Here is a 25,566-nt window from a genome sequence, read left to right on the forward strand (position 1 = left end):
AAGGAGCAGGTCATTCTCTGCCCAGTATAGTTTCAAGGCGCGCTTCTGCCTCCCCCAAGGGGCATCTCCCCTAGCCGTTCTCCTGATGCCAAAGCTCTTCCCGCACCGGTCACACTGCTTGGTTCCTCCGATTCAAAAGCAACTGTCCTGAGATGTGCTGGCTTAAATCCTCTAACATCTACCGTAGCGAGGTCAGAGCCTTTCCTGAGAGGCAGTATGGATGATACTGGACATTCATTATGGGAACTATCTCATTCAATCCTCCGAGCAACTGTATGGAAAGGCAGACAATTATCAACACCATTTTACAGGAAACTGAATTTAAAACCAAAAATAAGGAACTTGCCTGGGTCACACAGGGTTTGGGACGCAAAGGGGTTGGGAAGGGGATAGAAAAGTATGAGGACAGGGAAGCTTGACTGCTTCACAATTGTTCCTGGGGCCAGGCCCCCAACAAGCCACAGCACAGCTCTCTGCTTTCCCAGTAAGAGAACAGGGGCCAAAGCAGGGTGGGGCGAGGGCGGGGATTCTCAGCAAGTAAGGTGCATACAAGCGATGCACCCATCAGGTTCCCAGGTGGAAAAGGAAGGGATCTTGTGATTCTCCCTTCGTATCACCTGTCAATCGTGAACATGCTCGCATCCCACCGACTTGACGTTTTACACTTGGGGCCTGAAGGCTGAGAGTAGCCGCAGACAGGAAAGCGATTCCCCGCAGGCCTCGCGCAGTCAGACACTGGCAAACAGAATCCAGCCCAGAACTGAGAATTGTGCTACCTGATACTCTCCCCGCGCCTCCTCTCCCCACTGTACTTCTCAAAGACTGCCATATGTAATATATTTAAAAACATGGACCGCCCTCGTGTGTCCTCCATGCCAGGAATTTTCTCTCAGTATCTACACTTTGCTTTGTAATCCTAAGCCAGTTCCACCACAGAAAGCTCTGGTGTACCCTAGATGAGACAGATCAGGAAATTGCTGATTTTTCTCTGAATTCCCTCAGGCAGCTGACCTACCTGGGAAGGTCTGATATGCTGGACCAGAGAGTGCGCCAACATCCCAGGAATCCAGATGCTCCCCATTAAGACACTTTGTGCTGTTAAATTAATTTGTTCAATTAAAAGGAAAAGTGAGTCTCCGATAGCTCTCTTTGCAATTTCCCACACTTTGGGGAGTCAAAGTTGCCTGCAACATACTGGACAGGATCTGAATAGTTTGACCTCTACTCAGTGGCTTTGAGTCTGCTGGGTCGTTCATTTAACAAACCTATATTGAGCACCTACTGTGTGCCTGGCCCAGTGATGGCTGCTGGGCCTTCAGAGCTCCCCACAGAGACACACCAGAGACAAATCATGACAATAGCAAGTGGCCAGTCTGCCATAGAAACAAGTATGCCAGGTGCCCTGGGAGCAGAGTGCAGTGTTCAAGGCCACAAGTGAGGCTGACCGGCATGAAGTGTTTGCCGTTACAGAGCAGACTCAGGTTTCATGTGCACTCTGGTCCAGTTTTATACTTAGATTCAGAGTGCAGCAGGATGCTCCCTGGTAAAATGAATCCACGCCACCCATCACACATCCTTACATCCAGGGAAGTCCTGAGCAGGGTGGAGGCAGGTGTTTCAGGGACGCTGAGCATGTGCACTCTGGCCTGGCTGGAGGAGCTGGCCCCTCTCCAGTCCTCCCATGCTGAGGCCTGGGGACCTTGTGGGTAATGCAGGGGCCAGAGCAGAGTGAGTGCTGGCCAGCCTGCCCAATGCGCCAGTCATTCCAGCAGTCACTCACTCGTTCATGCAACAAATATTTATGCTGTGCCTTTTGTTACCAGATACTGCTCTGGGGCCCTGACTGAAAAAGGACAAAACCATGGCTCTAGGATGCTGACAGCCTATAGCAGCGAATCAGACAACGGTAAGAATAGAAAATGCTATTATTGTGTGCCAGTCTCTGTTCTGAGTGCTTTACGTATTTCACCACTCTGTGAGGCAGGCACTATTATTGGCCCCAACCTACAGACAAAGAAACTGAAGCACAGAGGTCAAGTAAGCTCCCCAAGGTCACTGGCTTGGAAGTGGAGGACTCAAGGATTTGAACCTAAGTAATACAGAGCCCATGCTTTCAACAATTACACTCTGCCGCAAAATAAATACCAGCTCTATGTTATATTAGGAGGTGATAAGTTCAGTGGGAAAAAAATGAAAGCAGGATAGGAAGTGGTGGAGTGTTTGTGTGGGAGGCGGTGGTTTATATTTTTAATTACAGTGGTCAGGAAAATCCTCAATCTGAAAGGGCCACTTGAGCAAAGCCTTAAAGGAAGTAAGGAAGTGAGTTATGCAAACATGTGGGGAAGAGCACTCCAGGGAGTGGATAGCAAGTGCAAAGGCCCTGAGAGGGAGTAAATCTTCTGTGTGGGGGGAGGTTTCTACCCCACCAAGAAATTCTCTGACCCCAGACTCAATTCTGACACTATCCACCCAAAGACAGTGCCAGATTCCACAGTCGCACAAGCCTACCCCTCCTCCCATTTCAGATGCCAATCACAAATGCAGGTTGTCACCTGTGCTTCTGACCCATTGGAGATTCCAAGGACCCCCTCCTTGGGTTTGATTAATTTGCTACAGCAGCTCACAAGAAACATTTTACCTACTGGATTACCAGTTTATTATAAAAGCATATGACTCAGGAACAGCCAGATGGAAGAGCCGCATAAGGCCAGGTATGGAGAAAGGGTGCGGAGGCTCTGTGACCTTTCTGAGCACACCACTCTCCCCAGATCTCCACATGTTCACCAACCTGGAAGCTCTCCAAGCCCCATCCTTCTGAGTTTTTATGGAGGCTTTGTTACATAGGCACAATTGATTAAATCATTGGCCATTTGCAACTGATCCAACCTCCAGACCCTCTCCCCTCTCCAGAGGTCAGGAGGGTGGGACAAAAAGTTCCAACTCTCTAATCACATGGTTGATTCTCCTGGCAACCAGCCCCCATCCTAGGTGTGATCCAAAAGTCACCTCATTAACACAGCAAGAGACACCTTTATCATTTTCATCACTTAGGAAATTCCAAGGGTTTTAGGAGCTCTGTGCCAGAAATGGGTCAAAGACCAAATACATAGTCTTTATTATAAGTCACAATATCACAGGGAGCCTGCCTGGAATGTGAAAGGGCATCTGAATCACTGCATTTGTGATTGGCTAAAGTGGAGGGAGAGGAAAAGTAGAATGAGATGAGACCAAAGAGGTAACGGAGTTGGGAAGTCATACCACGCAGGGACCTGGATGGCATAATGAGGACGTGGGGTATTTTCTGAATGAAATGGAAGCTGTGGTAGACATTATGCTTTTTGCTAAGTATTTCCCATCTTCTCCCTTCTGGCCTCACGATAGGATTGCCCTTCCTTATCCCTTTGAAGCTATGTGTGGCCATGTGACTTGTTCAGTCAACAAAATGGGAGCAGAGGTGATGTGGTCACTTTCAGGCAGAAGCTTTGAACTAGAAATAAGCATGATTGGGTTAAGTCACGGAGATTTTGGTGGTGTTTGTTACCTCACGGTAATCTAACCCAAACTGACTGATAGAGATTCCAAGAGAGGGTTTTGGGAAGAGGAGTTTTGGCAGGATCATTCTGGCAGCAGGTGGTGTTCAGAATGAACTGAAGGAAGACAAGGTTGGAAGGAGAGAAAGAAGTTTAGAGAGTATTGCTATAATTTAAGTGAGAGATGAAGATGATAGTCTATTGATCGTAGGTAATACCGGAGATAATGAAAAGTGATCACATTCTACATGTGTTAAGTTGAACCACTAGGATTTGCTAATGAATTAGACATTGAGTGGAAAAGAAAGGAGTGAAAGATGACCCCAAGGTTTTGGGTGTGGGCAACTAGAAGGATGAAAAAGCTCTCAACCCTCCAAACCACCCCCTCCATGCAACATACACACACACACACACACACACATACACGCGCATAAGCATTTCACAAAAAGAACTATTTTTTGTTTGGCAGGCAGAATGCCTGAAATTTCACCATTGAAGAGTCAGTCCTCTTGAACAAGCATTGCCCTTTTCAAGCAGCTTATTTAAAAATGAAAATACCCAGTAGAGAGGTTGCTTAATGTGGATTGATTGATTTTAGCAACTTGCAATTCAAAGACACCCTTGAAATCATCCAATCCAAGCATCTTGTTTTATGTGAAGAAACCAATGTCCAGAGAGGTAAATGATCTTGCCCATGGTCATGCAGAAAATTGGAGTTGAGCTGTGATCCAAAGAGAAGGACTCCTGACTCCCAGCACATTGCTCTCTCCACTGCCTCCTGGGCAGCCTGGGCAAGGGGCTCCTGGCTGTGTGTGGATTTTGAAGGGGATGCAGGGAGCAGAGGATGTAAAAGGAGCATTGCCTCATTCACTATTTTGTGTGCACCAGTCCTGAGCAGGACTCAAGGAGTATCTTCTTTCAAGGTTGCAAACCCTTCCATCACATTAACCTTGACTTCACTGGTCCTGAGCCAGACCAAACCTGAGAAGAAAAATTATTAAAAGGAACTGAAAAAAATACATCCTGTTCAACTCTGTGTGTGTGTGTTTGACACTTATCAAGCATGGAGCACATTAAAGGGCCTTCTTCCCTCTGTCTTGTTGGTGTATTCCTGCCCCGCCAGCTTTGTGTCACTCTTCTTGCAAAGCATTCTTTGAGCTTCTCCCCATGGGTCGGGCACAGCTAAAAACAGACACTGCCAACACGCCTCTTCGTATCCTAGGACATTGTATCCTAGCACACCAACTAGAATCGTTTGTATTATGCATTTTTATGTCATGCTTGAAATTTGCAAAGTGCCTGACTATAATTTTTATTAGATTTTTACTGTTAGATGTACCTTTTAAAACAGCTATTTGAAACCATTAACACTGAAACCCCTCTCTGACTTTTGCAAATCTTGGACAACGGGCATTTTTAGTGACTTTGTCTTAGACCTACTCTGGGGTCTAGGGAAGCCAAACCCCCTTTTTAGGTAGTTAGTGACCAGAAGGTCCCCACGCGTGGCAGAGGGTGAGAGGCAACAAGGAGGTTTAGACCTCAATCTCCTCTTCTAAACAGAAGGCAGAGAAGAACCTGAAGAGAAAAACATAGCAAAAGAGATGCACAGCCTTAGAGGCCAAATAGCAACTCTCAGGGCCATTGGGAGCTGCAGGACAGCTTGTAATGTTTACCAGGCCCCAGTATTGGAAAAATGTGTAGAATAAACTGAAATCGTGTTAACTTTTCCTTCTGAAGTTTAAATGAATATCTGCAGTGTATAAAAGCATTGAAGAGTATATCAAAGCTTATAAAAATGTTCACTAAGACAGAGTGTTTCTAATGATTTTGCTTTCACTGGAGAAGAAATGCCCCCTTAAAAAGGCATACTCTATGCTTCATTCCTCTTTTGAAAGATCTGCAAATACTGCACTAGGTAAACTTCCCTTTCTTCCAACCAAACCAATTGTTTCTTCCCCTGCACACGTGCAAGGAGTTTGGAAAGACTGCTAAAGCCACACGTCAACAACGTGACATTATGCATTGCTTCTGGACACACAGCCTCTTTCATATATTAACTGCATTCTAAATTCCATTAATGACAATGCCATATGTGCTATTTTCAGTTTTTACCCCCATTTACTCATTTATTCCACTCTAACAGATCCCAGCTATTATTGAAGAACAGTGTTTAAGTCCTATTACAACAAAGATTTCTCTATAACGAATGCTCCAAACAATGGCCCATTTCTTGGAATAATTGTACTCAATTCAATTTAACAGCTATTACTGAAGACGAATTTTGCCAGGTACTGTATGTACTTAGCTCTGCTGAGGCAGAGATGAAAAAAGCTGAATATCTGATTTCAGAGGGCACAACACTTGAAATGACAAATTCCAACACAACAAAAGAATTGTGGTTGCCCCTTGAACTTTATTCTGATGGGACATAATATCGAATTCTAAGCGGGGCCGGTGGTTTTACCCTATAGGAATTTTAGGTTATTTTTTTCTTCTTTTTCATTTCTGCAGTGTTTGGTCAGGGGTCTGATGGTTCCTATGTTCTGTCACAGGGATGAGTCCTTCAGGAACTTTCGTTCCTCTGCAACAACACAGATTCACTTACAAGGGGGACTGAGGAGGCCTCCTCGTCACCTTAATCACACTGACCAGGTCTGACACTAGAATATTGGCATTGACACCACATGGCTGAATTAGGATTTATCTGTACCAAGCATATACCAGATGCAGCATTTAACCCCCGCTCCACCCCATCCTAAGACCTTGGGAGCAAAGCAGCTCTCTGTTTCATCCCAGGCCAGTGGGACGACATCACACATGGGAGCTTTTCTTCTTGGGCCTCTTGTGCAGGCATTTTTTCCCCCACCACAAAATGTTTTTCTTTTTTTAAAAAACGAACTTGTTGCTCCAACCGGCTTGGTATCTGGCTCTGGGTCCAGAACTTGAGAGTAAATGGTGAAGTTGAAATGTATTTCTGGATTCTGTGGTTTCAAAGCGGTTATTCTTTCCAAACCCAGGGTGGGCCCTCTGCAAAACTGTCAGGTTGGAGAAGTCTGCCTCTCCCTGTCTCTTGTCACCCCTCGCTTGATCTGAGCAGAAGGAAGTGCATCTATGGAATCCCATAATGGTGGCTTTATAGGGCACTCACTATGTGCTAAGAACATCCCACAGGGCCTGACCCACACTGTCGTATGTAAACCTCCCGATATTTCCATGTGCATCCCTGACCAGGATCCTCCTCCTCCTCTGAGGAATCCAATGCTCAGAGCGGTTAAGTACTTGCCCAAGGTCACAAAGGTAGTAAACGGCTGAGGCAGGCTGGACTCAGACCCAGGAGAAAAGAATATTGAAGGCCACTGGTCCAATCTCTAGGCCCAGACAGCCTTCTGTCAAATGCCAGCCACATTCTTTATGCTACATAATACAAAGGCATGCTACTTTCTAAAAAAGACAAAGAAAATTTCTCGGAAAAAATATAACTCAGCTCCAACAGAGGTATTCCCAGTCCTGGCATCACATCATGTAAGCCCAGGACTCACTTCTCCCCTGGCATGGGGACTCGAGCCCTTGCTGGAGACATCGCGGGTGCAGGCAGCAGGAACACACACTGCTCTGCGGGGCCAGAGAAGCCTGTCTGTCAGGAAGATGCCTTCCCCTAATGCACTTCCTCCTTAATGAAAATAACATTTTGAAAGTAAAATTATACAGTGTGTAGAATAAACAGTACAACAATAGCTGTGATTAATCTGTCAGAGATTGTATAATGTGATGCTAATAGGAAGAAATAAACTCCAGTTGAAGATCAAAGTCATCTCTGCACATGGGGAACTTTTAAAATTAGAATGCCGATGCATGGATCTCCATACTGAAAGAATGAGGGATGAGAGACAGCCTGAGGACCTTCCACCACCCAGAGGAGCTGGGAGCCTGCAGAAGAGTCCTAGTCTGCAGCCTCGCCTCCTGTGGTCCCCAAGCATCTGGCAGCCCCTCTTTCTTTAACCTTGTGACAGTCACTCAAGCCTCCCTCAGTCCACCTCGGTACTGCTACAATCCATCCGGCTCAGCCCGTGACCGGGCACTTGGTAGGGTGGCTGTGCACATGGGGCATGTGTGCATGGGGTGTGGTGGAGGAGGACATGCACCCAAGTCTGTGTTGAGCACCCACTAAACAGAGCCTCTCCTACACCTTATGAGCAGGCATCACTTTAATTGACAGGTGTTGGGCTCAATAAGCAAAGGAAGTGGAATTAGGAACACAGATCTTTCTGGTTCTAAAGCCTGGGCTTTTTTTTGCTCCTCTTAGGGAAAGGTATAAGCTAAGGCAGAAACTGTGATTATGCATAATTTACTTACATCCTACAGAAAAGCGAATAGAGTTGAACTGCATGTAAATATGCAGTTAAGCAACAATTAAGAATGGAGCACCTACTGTGTGCAGGCCCTGTGCTAGGTGCTGGGGATGTCATGGCTCCCGCCACCCCAGAGAGAAGCTTGTACGGGGAGAGCGAAGGAGCACAAACAAGCAGACGGGCCTTCATAATCAAGTGTGAATGCCCTGGAGGCCCAGTCAGAGGGGCGATGGGGCCACAGAGGAGGGTCCTACGCCAGACTGGGGCCGTCAGGCTGCTTCTAAGTCCTATCTGCACTGAGGCCTCAGAGATGAGGTGGGGTCAGCTTAATGAAGGGGTTGGAGGACAGGGAAAATGTCCCAGGAAGAAGGAAGAGCATGTGCAAAGGCCCAGAGATGAGAAAGCATAATCCATGGATGTCTATATAATTCATCTCTGAACAAAGGAGAAATGACTTCAGGGGTCCCCCACAGATTCTGTGTTCCCCCAAATATCTCCTTCACTCAATTTACAAGTTAGCTCTCCCAGTTTTGAGCCAGCTCTGCTGCCCACCGAAACGCAGACACCTCTGAGAGAACCAGTGGATTTCAGTCCATTTCATCTCAGGGCCAGTGAGAATCCCAGGCTGCTTCCTGAGAGTAGAACTGAGACCTAAGGGTAATCACAGGTCCCCCAGAGGGAGACAATTTTTGCCAGACTCAGTTTGGCAGAAAGGAAGTCCTGCTGGAGCCAAGACTCTTGTCAAAAAGCTGCTCTTTGCAGAGGTGATGCGTGTCCCACATCTGCCAAACCTGCAGCATCGCAGCCAGCAGCTGTGCACCAAGGAGGCACAACGGCAGGACTGCAAGGGGTCCAGGAACCCCCTGCCGCTCCCAGATGGCTGCTTGCTTAACAGGAATACAGCCTGGAACTGAGTGGGACTAAAGGGGCACAGACAGGCTCATGGTGGAACTAAACTAGTAAACTAGCCAGCACCCCTGAGTGGTGTACAGTCTTCTTAGCTTCCAACATACTGACAAAAAATGATTTGAGAAACCCAAGACTTGGCTCTTAAAGAATTTTCCCAAATATCAGTCAGTAAGGTGCAGTACTGAAGGCATGGGCTTTCTAGGAGACCTTTGGGATTACTGCAGCTGGGATGCAAAGAGAAAGGAGGAGTCAATAGTCACCTTTCCATATCCAGAAGAGGATTTTTGAATCCACAGCAAGACTATGGTTTCGAAAGCCAGGCATTCTCAGGAGAATAAAAAGAGTTTTCTGAATTCCTTAAGCTCCCATTAAAATATTACGAGCCAGGCGCGGAGGACTTGATCGTAGAGTGTCACTATCAGCCCAGGGTGGAGAGAGCGCAGGCTGCAAAGGGAGAGGAGTTCTGCCTGAGAAGAGGAGGAGGAAAGAGCATTCCCCTCCAGCCGCAGAGAGGAGACTGGAAAGGGGAAAGACAGGACAGGACAGGTGACCATGCCCAGGGTCTCATTTTCCCTCACTCTGGGGCCTGCCCTGAAGATGGGTGAGTATCAGAGAGATAGAGACAGTGTGCAGAGACTGACAGCCCTGACACCTTTCCTGACCTCCAGACTCCTGTGTTGCACGTATGCTCTTGAATGTCCCACACGTCCCAGAAAACCCTAGACGGAAGACCTCTGCTTCCCAGCCCACCCACAGGCTCCATCATCAAATGCCCCATCTCCATAGTGGCCATCCCCATTTACCTGGTCAAGCAAATTGGGAAGCCACGGAGATCCAGGAGACCCCTTCCTCTCCCTCATCCCCTCATCCCCTCATCCAACCACTCCCCACATCCTGACAAATTTACCCCCTGAATTTATTTTGAATGCATCTCCTCTCTATGCTTAGGTCCCAGTGCCCCACTCAGGCCGTCATCATCACTGATCACTTGGATCTGAACTTTATGTTTCAATCCAAATAGAGCAAACTGGAAGGAGAGAATGGAAGACTCTGGGGCATCAGGCTAACAATGTGCAGTATAGGGTACTGGTGCCACTGCCCAGATCCCCTCAGATCTGGCTGTTGTGTGCATGCTGATGGCCTTTTTCTACAAGCACCTGGGGACTTTCTCTGGCTGCAAGAGTGTGTTCAATGAGTACAGGAGGCAGACTACCAGTGGGGGGTAGGGAGGGATTATTCTCCTCTCCCCAAAAGAGCCTTCAACCAATTTTGAATGGGAGTTGGTGGATAAATACCCCAGCTCCCTCACTCCTCATGAGAGATGACACTGAGGAGTGACCATTCTGCCTGGACAGGCGGAATGATTATAGACCCCAGGTGGTCTCCATATCTTCCATGATTTAGTCTCTCCTTGACTTCACCCATGACTGCTCTGGCTTCATCTCCTGCCACTTCACGCCCTATTAATTCTGAACTGACTGCAGCTTCCTGCATGCACCATGCTGTTTCACACTTGTGTTTCAGCTGTTTCCTCTGTCTGAAAGGATGCTCTTCCCAACATTCTTCCCTGGCTCTTACTCACGCTTCCAAGTTTAGGTCAGGCAATACCTCACTTACAAATATTCATTAAGCATTGGTTCTGTGCAATACAGAGGGCTGTCGAAGTACCTAGAAAGGGCCCCCAGTCCTGACTTGGGGGATTAGGGAAAGCACCCCATCAGAAGTATCATCTAAGATTCTAAGAGATGAGTCTCAAAAGAAGAGGAATGGGTCAGATGAAGAGGGCATGATAGTTTCTGAGGCACTGGAAATGGCATGCAGGGCCCAGAGGTGCCAGCACAACTTGCTAAATGAACTGAAAAAAAAATTCACCTAGGCTGGAGCTGTAGCAAAGGAAAGAAAGCAGCAAGAGGGGAAGATGAAGCGGCATGAGGGCCAGATGACACAGGGCTTCATAAGTCCACTTTAAAGAATATGGAACCGACGCTAGTATGATGCGACAACAATGAAGAGTCCCTGAGGCTCTAAGTTGGTCAAATGCTCCATCCCGTGAGCTTGCTTATCTTCCCTGGGATATGTCTTATCAGTTATATATCTGGTTCCCCATGGGATAGCAAGTTCCCATATGATAGGGAACATTCCTTCTTGATCTTTGTTTCCTTGTACCTAACACAGATCCTGTCCCAGAACAGGATCACAATGAATGCACAAGCTAGACCACTGAAGTGACAGAGAGCCAGCCAGGACACAGTGGAGCCCACCTATCCCAGACTCCCCCACAGGAGCATCACAAAGGAAGGCGTGAGGCTCCTGCCTGCCTCAGCACCACAGAACCCTAACTGTCAACATAGTGCCAGGTGACAGGAAAGAGCAGCTTCGATGCTCTACAGGCAGAATTTGATCAGTGGGGGGCCCTGCCCCAGGGCATCTCTCGGGTGGCCCCAACAGGAAAGCCCTGACGCCAGGGCTGGTGGGAGCTTCATAGTGAGGATTTGGATGAGGACTGGGGAGAAGAAGCAGCCCTGTGGAGGCTCATGAGGAGCACTGAGGGCTTGCCCTCATGCCAGAGCAGCAGGAGAACCACAGAAGTGACCGAAGTCAGCACCCACGAAGACCCAAGCTGGGCTGTCCACAAGGCGGCCATGGGGTCATTGGAGGCCCTGTGGGGACAGAGCTGGACCAGTCTGAGAAGCTGGAGGCCCACAGCTGCCTGGATCAGGAGAGCAGAGGATAGAGGATACTCTGCTGGGGGCTCACTCGACTCTCCTGGCAGCTAGTGAGAGCCCTGCCCGTGTAACTGTGGCCGGTTTCTTACCGGTCTCACCCTCCTTTCCAAATCGAGCTCGCTGAAATCACAATTTCCTTTTTATGGGTCTGGTATGTAATGTACACTAGATAAATATTTATTAAATGGATCAAGCAACATACTAGAATTTAAGTTCCACGTGGCTAGAGGCTGTTCTGTTCACTTGCTGAATCCCCAGCACCTAGGACAGGACTGGTGCACAGCAGGTGCTCAGCAATTACTTAATATATTTAATTATAGAATTATAAGTAATTACAGTTACTATGGCTCAAAGAGGATGGCTCTTTCTCCCAAGGTCACAGCACCTTAGTGGAGAAATAGGATGGATGAGTAAACCTCCCCAGTTCCCAGCTGGTCGCTTTCCTGGGCTGCAGTGCCCCCGCTGGAGAAGAGCTGAACTGCCCTGAGCCCACTGCGATTCCCAGACCTGTTCCAATCGTGAGATCTGCCTGGCGACTGCCGCTGGGTTATGACCCAGGACTGGATGGAGGTGCTGAGGGTCTGAGGTGGCATGGCAGCACAGTCCTTGCTAGAGCCTGTGCAGGTGGTCTAAACCAGAAGAGAGGTAGCACTTTGCACACATGGACACTCAAAATGCTAGTGACTCAGGAACCTGCGTGAGAGGTCAGGGCTGAAGTCGGGGGTGGAATCATAAGATTAGGAGGGAACACCTGGAAGAATGAGAGCAGAGAAGAATGTAAAGCCCCAGGACTGAGGCGTGGGAGGCATATGCATGCTGAAGGCAGACGGCGACATCAGAGGGAGATGGTAAGCCAGGACGGTCACAGAAGCCTTGAAGGGAAAGTGTTAGACGCAGGAGGTCCTTGGGAGAGGAGGCTGAGGACTGGCAAAGTCCACTGAACTTGGCTGAAAGGAAGAGGAGGCCTGGGGTTTTACAGCAAGAGCTTCATGGCTTGGCTCAAATCTCCACCCAGCCAGTTGACCAGCCACGAGTGACTTAGGCTGAGCCAGAGACTTACCTCTTAGAGCTTCAGCTTCCTTATTTATAAATGGATGATACCTACTGTTGGGGCCTGTAAAATGCTTTGCCCAGTGCCTGAATCAAGGGAGGCACTCAATAAATGCTGTGATTATTATGTTGGTGGCAGTGTTGTTACTGCAACTGGTGACCTTTAAGAAGAAAATATCAGTTCAGTAGGGGGAAGGGAAGGGAAGGGGAAGAAGATGGGAACCAGATTGCAGGAAGTTAAGGGGAGCCAAGGAAACGGTGGGTGTAGATCACTTTGCTGAGGAATTTCATAGTGAAAGGAAGTTGAGAAATCCAGTGGTTGGGCAGCAGGAGAGCCAGCAGTTTCTTTAAGAGAGAAAAAGCAAGTGGAGGCTCACAGGCAAAAGGGAGGGAACTTGTAGAGATGGAGAAAGCCAGAAGCAGGCCCCAGGAGTGTGCAGGGATGGCCTCTTGGAGGAGAAGCAGGAGCCCGCCCCCAGCGACTGCCAGCCCCGTGTTCTCTGCACCCTGGCCTGCCTGTGTTCCTTTACCAGCCTCCCCCCAGAGGCCCTTGAGGTCTTTCCCTCAGCCTCTTTCAGAGAGTGTGGTCGAAAGCAGGCTTGCCTAGAGGTCAAGAGGCCAGAGCTCTGGTCCTGACCCAGGCCATTTGTACTTGGCTGAGCCCCTGTCCTTCCTGAGCCCTTGTGGCCTTCTCCATAAATGGAGCGATCATCTTGGTGATTCTGTAACCATGTCATCTCACTAAGCATTATAAAACATTTCCTCTTCTGAAGTTTTTCTCCACTCTGATTAGAAGGAAGGAAAAAAAATCTCTGAGCTGAAGCTATCACTTCCTCCCGCAACTGGGACAATATTTCTGTTTCACACGTATTGCGAGCAGATCCGGCGATTCCATCAGTACTGGCAGATCGCTGCTGAGCCACCTGGTGTTTTAAATAGCATGTGCACTTTGTCCTGGCCTTCTGGAACGAAGCAAGAGAGAAGCAGGAGCTTTGTGCTGGGCAGAGTGTTGCTGTGGATGAGGCACTCAATGGCTGCAGGCTTCTGAATCCTCAGAAATAACAACAATTACTGTGCACACCACAATCTGTCCTCCAAGGCAGCAAATGCATCAGCTGCTGGTTATTTTGATACCCTGGATAAAAAGCTCTTTCGAGAAAATCTAGTGCAGAAAAACATTCTTATCCTCTGCTTCTCTGCACCATTCCCTCTGCCCACTGGTCTCTCAGCTGTTTCTCATTCCTGTAAATGTAGTGGTCCAGGCCTTAAGGTCCTTCTCTCAATGACCCAGGAGAAGGACATTTCCATCTGGGCCCTTCATGAAAGTCAAGGAGGCAAGAGAAGAGACACCTGGCTATGGTCTCTGTGCAAAGGCCAGCCTGATCTGGAACCTGCCAGAAACCAACCCAATGTGGATGGGTTGTCTGACAGCCACAAATGGCTCTGAACATTGTTGGATTCAGGAAGCATTTACTGAGCACCTACTGTGTGCCAGGCCCTGTGCTAGGACCTGGGGAGACTGTTATAAACACGGCCAGGGCCTAACAATCCAGCCCCCACTAGAACATGAGCTCTCTGAGAACACTACCTCAGCCATCTCACAGGGCCTAGCACATACTAGCCTCTCGATAATTAATCTTCACAGTGTTTGTTTTTTATAGGTTCTTATTTACTCAAGATCCTTAAAGTTCAGGGACAGAAACAGAGCCAGCTTAGGATGGAAAGGAGCTCTTATTAAAGCAACATGTGTCATCAGAATATGACCGACGATTAGGGGGGCAGGCATCTCGGCTCCTATGCTGCTTACATCATTTTTACATTTCTCTCTTACACACCACATGAAAAAGAACCACAAGTGCCCCCAAATCCTTTTGTCCTTCTGGGTGACGCCACAAGGACACATGCAAAAGCTCTGCATTCAACAACCAAATTCTCTGTTCTAAAATTTTCAGCTTCATCCCTAGATCCTCGGGCAGCTATCATGTAAGGCTTAGGGCTGGCGCTTTCAAACACATGTATACGTGACATGATTGATGAATGAATTTGTCCTGTTGTCAGGAAATTCCTTTGTTTAATTGACGATGATAAATTTCCTAATGGATCATGCGGTATCTGATGTGACCTCTGCAGAGAGGGGCATTTACAGTGTCCCCAGTCGCTTGCTCTCACCTCCAAAGTATGTTCATCCACCAGTCTGTATCTGAATAACTCAGAAGTGGATGGGTCTTTGCTGGGAAATACGAGGCTATGCCAAAGCTAAAGCTGACTTCAGTTCTGGGGCTTTCCTCCTGCCTCATCCTTCTCAGAGCATGCATCAATGGGGCGAACTTAGGTATGGGGACAAAGGCGAAAACAGGAAGAACTGGAGACTGCAGACCAATCTGTGTCAAGGGAGCTGGAAGTGCCTAAGCAGGGCCTTGCTTGCTCAAGTGCCCTCCACTGGAGGTAAAGGGCCACGGTTGGACTTATAACAGGAACTCCCATGCCTCACTAAATCCTGGCACCTAAGAGTGACCTTCCCCTGAATTGTGCTGGCATGGCTTCACCAACAAGGGAGACTCACTTCCTCTCCCTGTCTCTGCCTCTCTGCCCACTTGGGTCCTCCTTCATGGCGTGGGGCACAGGGTGAGGGGTCAGCATGCAATTTGCTCAAGGAAGGAGGGAAGGCATCTGACTGAGCTCAACACCGTAGGGAGTTGGCATGTGAATTTTCAAAGCCTAGGAATCCCCCAGAACGTTATTACAGTTACTGATGCACACCTGGTGAAAACTCGGACTTCAGGGGTACTTCTGCCTTGCTAGTCTGGGGCTGAGGTGGGAAAGGGCAGGCCATGGGTCAAGTAAGCTCCCCTGTCAGGCTCTGAATCCATGGAACACAAGAAATCTTGGAGGACCAGTCAGGAGATCGGCCTCACTTAAAGTCCGCACTGCGGGGATAAACAGGAATTTGGGTAGGGCCTGGGGTGGCGCAGAAGGCTGGCTGTCCATAGTTTAGAGTCATAGACCCCTTGCAAAACTGATGAAAGCTGCAGACTCGCTGCTCAGAAATATGCACGCACTACACACATACAAATTTGCCTACAATTTCAGAGGGGTCAGGGACCCCAGGAAGCTTCCAGAATCCAGGGCCTCAAGTTAAGGTCCTGAGTGTAGATCCTGACGCCTAAGTCCTCTGCCCCTTGTCCCCAAGCCAGACTCGCCCCTGCCCGGGGGTCTTCTAGCCGGTTCCGGTTCTTGGAGTCCCTGCACCTGTCCGGAGCTCCCCCGGGTGCTTGCTTCTCCCGGCGTGACGGGAAGCGTCCTGGGCAAAAAATTCTCTCAGCTTCTCTCTCTCCGCTGTGAGGAGCAGCCGAAGCCTGGGGCTCGGAGGGTAACTCCAGGTGGACCCCCGAGATGTTGGCGGCAGGCAAAGGAGGGGGAAGGGCAGGGACGTGCGGGAGGCTCGGGGGAACTCCGCCTACCCCCAGCCTGGTGGCGTCCGGGGCCAGCCCCACCGCCTGGTGCCCCCAGAAAACCGGCGTCTGTGCTTCGCGCGCGCGGCCCCTCCGGCCCCTGTGCGTTTCTCTTTGACCTCTGGAGGTTTGAATCCTTCCCTGGCTGGGTCGAGCCGGCTCTCCTGGGAGCGATTGATCTCTGGGCCCCAGGACCCCCTACAGCCGGGCACCTCCGCGCAGCCAGAGCAGGTGCGGGGCTGGGGCCGGAGAGGGTTGGAGTGGGGGGAAGGATTTGGAGCGAGTGACTCAGGAGTCCGGGAGGAGGGGCTAAAATTTCAAGAAGCCTGTGTTGAGCAGCTCGGCGCTTCGGCACGGCAGAGAGCGCCGGGAGCCCGAGGGGAGCGCAGCGGTGAGTCAGGCTGCCCCGAGCCGAGCGCCGAGAGGGGAGCAGCGCGGGCAGGGGCGCGGGCCGGCGTGGCTGGGCTCCCCGGGAAAGAGTGCATGCATCCCGTCTGGCTAGATCTCCGGGCACCCCCGAGGCTCCCGCAGGCTGCAGTGCAGCTGTGAGACGAGCGTCCCGAGTGGGTGCAGGAGCGCGGGAGCCTGGGGGAGCGGGCCAGGCGGGGGAGCAACGCTCTCTCTGTAGTGGAGTTCCCGGTCTCCCGATGGCCCGAAGTCCGAGAGGCTACCCTGGCGCCTGCGCTAGACTACTAGCTCCAGGGCTAGCAGGGAACAGCGCGCAAGTGAGGGAGAGCGAATGAGCGTGGAGAGAGGGATGCGCGGGCTTGCGAGCGCGCCGGCCCGGAGGAGCGGTGGTCTGCGCCGCGGAGGGCGAGTGCACAGCGCGCGCGGGCTGGGGTGAGCGCCGAGTCTCGAAAGTGCTACGCTGCCCCCAGGTAAGGGGGCGAGCCGGGCAGGGCGCACTAGACCTGGTGCAGGGAATGGAGCAAGGGTCTTCGGGCTCCTCTGCGCGTCGCTGGAGGGCTGGGAGTCCCAAGGGAGGGCCCCGGGGCTTGATAGGGGAAGCCTGCGCGCCCAGGGACCCCCACGGAGCCGCGGTGGACCCAGGTCGCCAAGGATCGGCGCTGCTACTTGGGTCACACGCCTCAGCTCCAGCTGTCTGCTGCCAGGTGTGGGAGACGCTGGCATGGAGGCGTGGGGCGGGACGCGCCTTGGGTCCAGGCGGCGAAGACCTAGGGAGGGAGAGAGAGGACACAGGGGTCAGGGAGCGGCATCTTTGAGCCAACGTAAACAAGCGGCTTAGCTCTGTTTGATTACAACTCTCCTTCCTTCAAGAAAAAAAAAAATCTTTGAGATTCTCATGAAAGGTGTTTTCTGCTTGAACTTTCTCTTCTCTTGTGACTTGAGAGATTAAAAAAGAGCTTGCTTGCTAGGCTGGTTTTTCCAAGTTGTTCCAGGTTGGAAGTTGTACGTTTGAAGGATAATTTATGGGTGTTTCGTGAATTAAAGTGTATTACAGCAAAGCCTTTTGGGTGCTGTGGGTATTAAGGAAAACTTAGTGCACGTTCCCAGCTGAAAACCAAAATAGTGCTCTCCTGGGTGCCTCTGCCCCATCTGTCATCTGAGGCCAATGGAAATCCTGGAGAAAAGGCACTTGATTAATTGTCCTGGCTCCATCCTCTAGGCGCACCCAGTGCCAATGCCAGTCCCTTCCTCCCCCCCACACGCGCATGGCCAGCTGCATTCTGCAAATTCAGAAATGGTGGTGGAAGGCCCACCAGTGACTTCTCTCCCGAGTCCTCAAACTCTTGAAGCTGTCAGTTAAGTCCGCTGGAGGGGACTATTTCTCCCTCTCAGAGCAGTGCTGAGAGGGCCCCGGCAGTTGGCCCCTGCCAGCCCTTTTGCGCAGTGTTTACAGTTTCCTCCCTAACGTCTGAAACTCTCTCCCTCTGCAGAGCCACAGAAGAAAGGCTACATTAAGTCGGGTGGGTCTCCTCTGTGGAATAAGTCATATGTCAGCCTGGGCAACCCAAATGCCAAGCCATCGTGGGCAGTGTTCCCAGAGGTTCAGGGGGTACCTGAGACTGGGGTTGGGGGAGAATGAGAGTGGTCTGGGGGCCAAGACTGGCCCTGCTGGCGTTGACTCACAGAAGAAATGCTCATACTTGCGTGGGTGGAGGGGGAGGGGGTTAACATTACATGCTGGCGAACCCCTCCCCCTTGCTTTTCACAACATTTTTATGCAGGTGAAAAAAAGGGCAGCCTTGAAGGGAAAAATGTTAGGAGGCACCACAAATGGGAAACCAAGGTCTCTGGGGCATGGGGACACATGTTTTAGTGGAACTGTAGGAGTGCCTCAGAGGGTTTATAACCAGCTGCTGGTGCAAGGCCTTCCCTGGGCAGCCATCTTACCCCTAAAGCTGCCCAGGCCTCTAGAGAATTGGAAATCTGGGTCCACTCAGGGCAGTCGTTCCTAGTATTGGTGACTCTTTCTGCACCCTAGCCTTTTTCAAGGAGTGAGCTTCCCACCTTCTGTTGCCTACCCCACATCTCCCCAACCTGGAGGGCCAGAAGGAGCAGGGTCTGAGGCTTCACACTCCCTTCTCTTCCATGGAGAAATCTGTGCCATGGCCAGGAAGGGGGCCCCAGCTGCCGACATCAGCAGGGAGGGTAGGGCATGGCAGGGCAGGGCCAGAGCCCGAGGGAAGTTTCTCATCATTACTGAGATTAAACTGATGAGAAAATCGCGCAACTTTACTTTTAAGTGAGTGCTGAGCACTGCTGCTGCACATGCACGGAGTGTCCTGTTGCAGCAGCAGCTGCATTGGAGCCCCAGAGAAACTCCAAAGGAGACACTCCTCTTCCCTACCATGCGTGGAGCAGGGGCAGGGCCCAGACTCCCAAGCAGACATCAGTGCCAGACGAGGGACCAGACGCCCCGCCATTTGTCTTCTCCCAGTAAGAACTTGGAGGAACTTCTGAGTCCAAAGCAGACCTTCGGGACCTTTGCTGGCAGCAGATACTCTGCTCTCAGGAGGCAGTGGAAGGCTTGCTGAGGATTCACTTAAAACCCATGGACATCTCTGAGCAAACAACCCATGTTCCCAGAGGTTTTCTCTTTCTTTGCCTGGCCCCTCTGATCTTGCAAACCATCAGCTAAACCATCAGCTCCCAGCCTTAGCGAGTCCTGAGAAATCAACACTGTGATGGACCAGTTTCACAGAACAGCATATGATGGCATCAGGCAAATAAATGGAGATGAAAGACCCTTACCCAACCAGTTCCCAGGGACCTTGCTTCCTGACAGTGGGGAGACAGTTAACATCCTACCTCCAAATGGTAAAACTGGGATGGCCTCGAGGCAGAAATGCAGCTGAAGAAACGGAGACTTTGGGGTCACTGACCTTTCAGTTGGGTGTGCACAGGATGGCATTGTCACTATTTGAGCCAAGGAGGATAGACCTTCAGCCACAAAGTTTGGCCAAGACCAGAAAAATGAAAGCATACAATAAAGAAGAGTTTCTCATGCTGCATGATGTTTTCGTTATTCTTCTATGGGCTACTTTACATGTTTTTGAGGAGTCTTTATGGACTGTTGGCCTCAGAGTATGACACAGTAGGAATCAGATTGAAACATTGAGATAATGTCTTGATATTTTTCTCCTGTATTTTGGGTCAACTTCCTGTGATAGTTTCCTGAATTGTGAGACAGGAGGGAAAGTAGCTTTGTGACCTTGAGCAAGTCACGAAACTTCTCAGGCTTCACATTCCCAATCTATTGGACAAGTGTATTGAATTAATAGTGTTTCTCATTGGGGCTCTTGGCATTTGGGGATAATTCTTTGTTGTGTGACCTATTTACATAATGCAGGACATTTGGTATCCTTACCTTACCTACTAAATGCCAGAAATCATGGTGATAACCAAAAATACCACCCGCCCCATGTACGAATAAATGCTTATTAAAAGGATATTACTGCTCTCAGTTGAGAACTCCTGTGAAAATTATCAATCAGAGCCTTTATTCCAGGCCCTACTGTCAGAATTTATTATTTATTAAATAATACATCTATTATTTAATCATGGAGTTGGGGCTTCTGAAGACCAGCCTGGGCTTCATCCTGCAAGAGCCAGCATATCAGGCTCCAGGAAGCCATTGGCAGGAACCTCCGTGCTGTGGTCCCTCCAGGCATCATCCTTTGCCTTTTCTCCATGCAGTGTGACTACAAATGACCCACATGAAAAGAAAACCAGAAAGGGTGGGGGGAAGGGCCAGGTGGTATTAGAGCATGGCAGCTTCCTTGTCTGCCATATGCTGTTAAAAACACAGGCAGACTGCTTGCCCCAGGTGTCCACAGCACTGAGAGGAAATCCTTCCCTCCTTTACTAAAGGGATCACACTCTGGCCCCAGGAGGTCCCTTCCCTGAATGAGAGAACAAGGAAGCCGAATCCTCCCCAGCACTGGCAGCACTTAATGCAACATGAGTACATGTTGATATCAAATTAATACAACTGTGCCCAAGCTGTGAGAATAAATGGGAATCAATAATGTGACATTTGACTGAAACAAGTAGGCTAGCAATACCAGGCTGGAGGGATGGCGCTTGTAGCCCTGGGTTTATTCTCAAGGAGAACAGCTCATGTTATCCTTACCTCTACCCCAAGATCTCACTGGAGGACAAAAAATAGAGCCCTTCGGTTATCATAGTGCAAAGGGTTAAAATGAATAGTATCTTTGAAGGATATTATAGGAACACCTACTAGCTACTCACCCCCAAGTGGCAGGAGAGAGAAAATTGTGGAAGAGTTAGGGCTGGCAGAGTTGGTAGCTGGTTCCTGATGAGCACCCCCACCACCACCAAAAAAAAAAAAAAGACATAGGAGACTTAGGGAAATCCCGGAATGAGGTTGAGACTGGTCTGATGATGCAATCTGTCAGGTGGGACTAGCAACAATGCTTTCTGAATTGCCCAAGAGTGTGGCTAACCTCTTTCACGTGCGGAAAGTCTTTTTATTAGCAGTAGTATTAGTCAGAGTCAGACAGTCAGGATTTCCCTGAAAATTCACCACCAGGCTAAGCAGATGGAGATGTTCTGGCACTGCCTGTGGTGGCTTCTGCAGGTGGGGAGCCCCACAAGTGGAAGGATCTGGCTCTGAAGTCAGTGGGAATGAACCGCCCAAGCTTCACATAGAAGCCATTCCACGTGGAGGGCAGTTACAATCCACTACAACTGGAATAGTCTCCCAGTAACCACAAAGTATTTGCTATTCGGTGCAGATAGGCTGATTGTTCCATTTCCTTTGGCTGGTCCTTCAGTAGCCAGGGTTGGTGGTATGTATCATCTGTCTGCGTGTTGTATGTTGTTCCTAAGTGAGTGCGAGGAGGAACGTGTGGTGGAAGCCATAAAGCTCAGCCCAGATTGCGGGTGGAGGGAGCTCCCGTCTCAGCCCCTCATCACTGTGGATGTGAAATGTGGTTAAAGAGACTTGCATTTCTCACGTGCCCAGTCTGGTGAAATGCCATCCCTTGTTTGGACCTGAGCAGACCTGGCTCGGAGGTTAACACACTGGGGTACCACCTCATCCTTGTCAGTAAGTAAGTGTTGAACCCCCATGGTGTGTGGGAGATGCCAAGAGGGGCAGGCTCCCTTTGGGTTGTGATTTTGAATGAAGGACCAGTCATGCTGGGCTCTAAGCATAGCTGGAGGCTGGACCAGATAAGCAGAGAGGAAGGAGATGAACATCTAGGAGAGCAGAGATGCAAGAGGGTGTTGCACCCAATTTTCCTCTCCTGTGAAGCAGAGATAACAGTATTACCTGCTCCGTCGGGCTGTGGTGCACATGAAGTGGGATGATGTTGGTGGACACCAGCATAGGCCCTCAGTAGGCACTCAACAAACATGGGTTCCCTTCCCTCATGTTCTCCCTCAGTGGGGCTGACCCGAGGGAGTCCTCCTTCATGCTTGTTGCCTTCAGGTGGGACAGCATCAGCTTTGCCTGTTTTGTGTCTCTGTACATGTAAAGCGTTGCTGCATTTGGAAGAAGAAATCTTTTTGGTAGCATTGAAGCCTTCTCTAGGCAGTTACTTACCTACATTTTGGCGTTCTGTAATTAACATTCTCATTTTGATAGAATTTTAGCCAAACATTTCATCTTCTGAATTATCTTTGCCTCATAATACCTGAGTAAGGGAAACTTGTGGATGTTCTGCTGTAAATTTCTTTCAGAGGCAAACTTCTCCTGAGACTTTTATTTCAGAAATGTTATGCAATGCTCTCTAAATAAGGCATTTCTTGAGAATGGCCATTTGTACTGGCAGCTTTAAGAGTGTTTTGGTTCCTTACCCCGCATAACAACTCCTCCTCCAACAACTTGTTCTTTAAAATTTTATGTGTCTTATCAAGTTTACAAGAGAAGGAAGCAGGGGGAAGTGAATGTTTCTGTGGCAGCAGGGCATGTGTGCTCTCCCACACCAAGGGTCAGTGGCTGAGCAGCTGTTGCTGAATTGCATAACCTGTGGTTGAAGGGGGACGGTCCCCTCCCCACTGGGGAGGTAGGTCCACTGGATATCAGGCCACTGGATTGATTTTTCTTCTCCCCATTAGCATCTTTATTAATATGCTACCCAGAAGACCGGGCACTGTGATCATGATGAGCCTGCTCAAGAAGCTTGCTCAGGAGTCAGAATTTAAATGGCTTCAGAGGCACATCAGATAATGTAAATGAGGTCGGGCCATGGACTGGCAGGGACTGCGGTAAGCTAGAGAGGGTATGCCCCATCGAAAGGGGATAGGCCATCTGTTGCTTTGTGGGATGGTAGATCCATTGGGGCCAGAGCTTCCAACTTTTTAAGAAAAGTCCAATCTTTGAGTTTGAATGTATAATTTCTTCACTTTCAAGACATCCTTGCAGACCAAATGAAACCTGTCTGCAGGCTCTTCTATCTATCTTGATTAACACACTTTGGAGCAATTGAGAGCAGTATCAAAATGAGAACTAGCTGAAGAAGCACTAAATGTGTGGGTATAAGGGACTTCTGAATGACATGGTGCCCTCCAGGGACGCTTCCTGGAGGAGGGGAGGTCCTGCAAGGAGGATTTTATGGAAGAAGCACTGGGAGAAAATCAGATGGAACTAGCTTCAGATCCAAGCTCTGCCTCTTGTTGGCTCTATAACCACCTTACTTGGTTCCTCTAAGCCTCAGTTTCCTCGTCTGTAAAAGGGAGTCATAATCCCAATCTCAGAGGGTAGTTGTGAGGGTGAGGGGAGAGGATGCTGGAAAGCCCTTACTTAGCCCAGAGCCTGGAATGGAGCAAGTGCCCAGTAAGCCTGAGTTCCGCCCCTAAAGCTGGGGTGGGGGCGTTTAGCCAGCCCAGAGGACGTTATGAATGAAGGGCCAGAGGCACCGAGAAGGGCCCTCGTTGAGCTTCGTACACAGTTGCTTTTCAAGGACGTGGTGGGCATCACTTACTTTTCCTGCCCCACGAAAAGGACGGTAGGTGTAGGGTATTTTTCTCCTCTCCCTGCCTTCTTCCTGCTTCTCCACAAGTTGTTCTGTGTCAGAATCCCACCCTTTAAAACCTGACCTGGGCCACAGCAGAAAAACACAGCGCTACTCAGTAAGAAGGAAAGGTACTCCGGGAGGCTGTAGAGACACGCACGGCAAATATTTAAGGAATTCTTAGGAATAAAAAAAATTCATAAATCTGGATTTTTGCATGAGGCCATCACAGGAACATGTTTTCTCAATTAGCATGCACATTGCTTGGAGTGAAGTCACCGGGGCCACGGCTCATCAGGGCTGACTTGCACTGCGCCACCTGATCTCGACTTCACTTTCCATGACCTAAATCTGATTCAGCCAACCCTGTCACTGCCCCTAGCTGTCGAAACAAAATCATCCCTCAAATCCTCAGCCAGGCGGAGACATAGACCCTCCCCTGCAAAGCATCTGATTTCAGATCCTGGGTGGACTCAGCAAAAAGCAAGCGAGACAATACTGCTCTTGATGGTGGATTGCTAGATTCCCCACAATGCCTTTTTTCTTTTTTTCTTTGGCATTTACTGTTAGGTGGTGACTGCATTGCCCCATCAGAGCCGATGAGTCCTTTAGGTTCTGAAAAGCGGAGGAAATAGTTTCTTTTGCAAAAGCATGCATCAACTGCTTAAAATATTACGAGTCAGAGCCCGAGATCGGTGATTATGTTTTCTGGATGGTTTCCTGGACTGACTCTTTTCCAAGCAAACAGCTTGGTCAGATATTTGTAATTTCTGAAATATTTGATTAATGATGTCCCCTTACCAGAGGGATGGTGCAGGGTGCATAATTAGCAGCACGCCTCAGTAGCAAAGATGCTGCCCAGCATCCAACAAGATCAAGCAGGAAGTGGAAAAATGTTTCACATCAATTGTCAAAGAGTAGAGGAAAGGAAAATATTTTTCATAGTATAGGTTGAGACCCATTAGGAGGACATGAAATCAATTTAGTGGCACAACTCTCTCTTTTTTTTTAGAGAAAGAGATTAAGGTAAATTTTTTAAAAATTAGTGTGTGTTACATGTAGCGAGTGAAAGTATTCATGAAACTTTTGTTTTAGTTGTATCTATGTTTACACATATGTGTGCAAACTGGATCTTGATGGGAAATGTCTTTTTTCACTATGAGTCATGGTTAAAAAAGTTTAAAAGCTACTGGTGTAGATGACAGCATGGTTTAGAAAAGGGCGTAGCTCTGAATCCAGACAAACTTGGGGTTGAATCCCAGCTCTGTGATGCCTAGTTGTGTGATCTGGGGTAACTTACGTTCTCCAGGCATCAGAGTCCTCATCTGTAAGGTCAAGCTGATTACCGCTTCCTAGGGCTGTTGTGGAGATTACGTGACAAAGATGTATAAAGTGACTGGTACCATACCTGCCACCAACGAGGCCCTCAGGAAGTGAGAGCTGTCTTCCCTTCCTTCTCCTCCTGCTTCTCCTCCTTTATCTTCTTCTTTAGAGCTACTCAACCTTATCAGAACTATGACTTCCCGAAATGTTTTCATCCCTGAGGTTTGCTGCTCCTCTGGCAGACCCAGCAAAGAAACAGCATCAATCCTATTTTGTCTTTGTCCCACCTTCTCTACCATCTTTCTCCCATTTCATGATTGCAGAGCTATTTTTCTGTGATTCCGTTCCCCTAGATGTGACCATAATTGTCCAAGGGGCACAGGACGTCCTTCTCCCGCACTGGGAGCCATGAGAGGGCAATCACAGCCTTTCCTGCCTTATGACCGGGATCAATGCTTTGGTTCCAGTGTGGATGCAGGGACTCTGGAAGAAGCTTCTGTTCCCACAAATCACATCCTTCCCCCTCAGTGTATTTTTATAAGGACAACAGGGCAAAGATACCATTAAATTGTTGACATTGTCAAATTCTTAAGCAGTTCCTGCCCAGAGCAGAGAGCCTAACATTTTCTGGTGAGCGAGGCTCCAGGCTGCCCCACTGCAGAGGGTTTAAATTTCTCTCCTGGTATAAACAGCATAAAGGCTCCTAGAGTGGACACTGGAGCTGACATCTTCAGGTAAACCAAACCCTCATCCTATTCCAGCCCTCAACCCAGCCGACAGTC

The 25,566-nt window shown here is 49.2% G+C and overlaps 1 protein-coding gene across 8 annotated transcripts in view; it reads left to right on the forward strand.

Moving 5' to 3' along the window:
* Positions 1-25,566, forward strand: part of NGF (nerve growth factor) — a 149,836-nt gene that overhangs the window by 83,697 nt on the left and 40,573 nt on the right. For 5 of the 8 annotated variants that reach the window (XM_070607877.1, XM_070607878.1, XM_070607879.1 and 2 more), the window contains one exon: positions 1,824-1,906. The gene's annotated coding sequence lies outside the window, so the exon portion shown is untranslated. Of the gene's footprint in view, positions 1-1,823; positions 1,907-16,072; positions 16,248-16,275; positions 16,895-25,566 lie in introns of those variants that run through there. The other 3 variants (XM_070607882.1, XM_008515130.2, XM_008515129.2) reach the window with 3 other exon arrangements.

This window comes from Equus przewalskii, unplaced genomic scaffold, assembly GCF_037783145.1.
Source record: "Equus przewalskii isolate Varuska unplaced genomic scaffold, EquPr2 ChrUn-13, whole genome shotgun sequence".
NCBI classification, from domain to species: domain Eukaryota; kingdom Metazoa; phylum Chordata; class Mammalia; order Perissodactyla; family Equidae; genus Equus; species Equus przewalskii.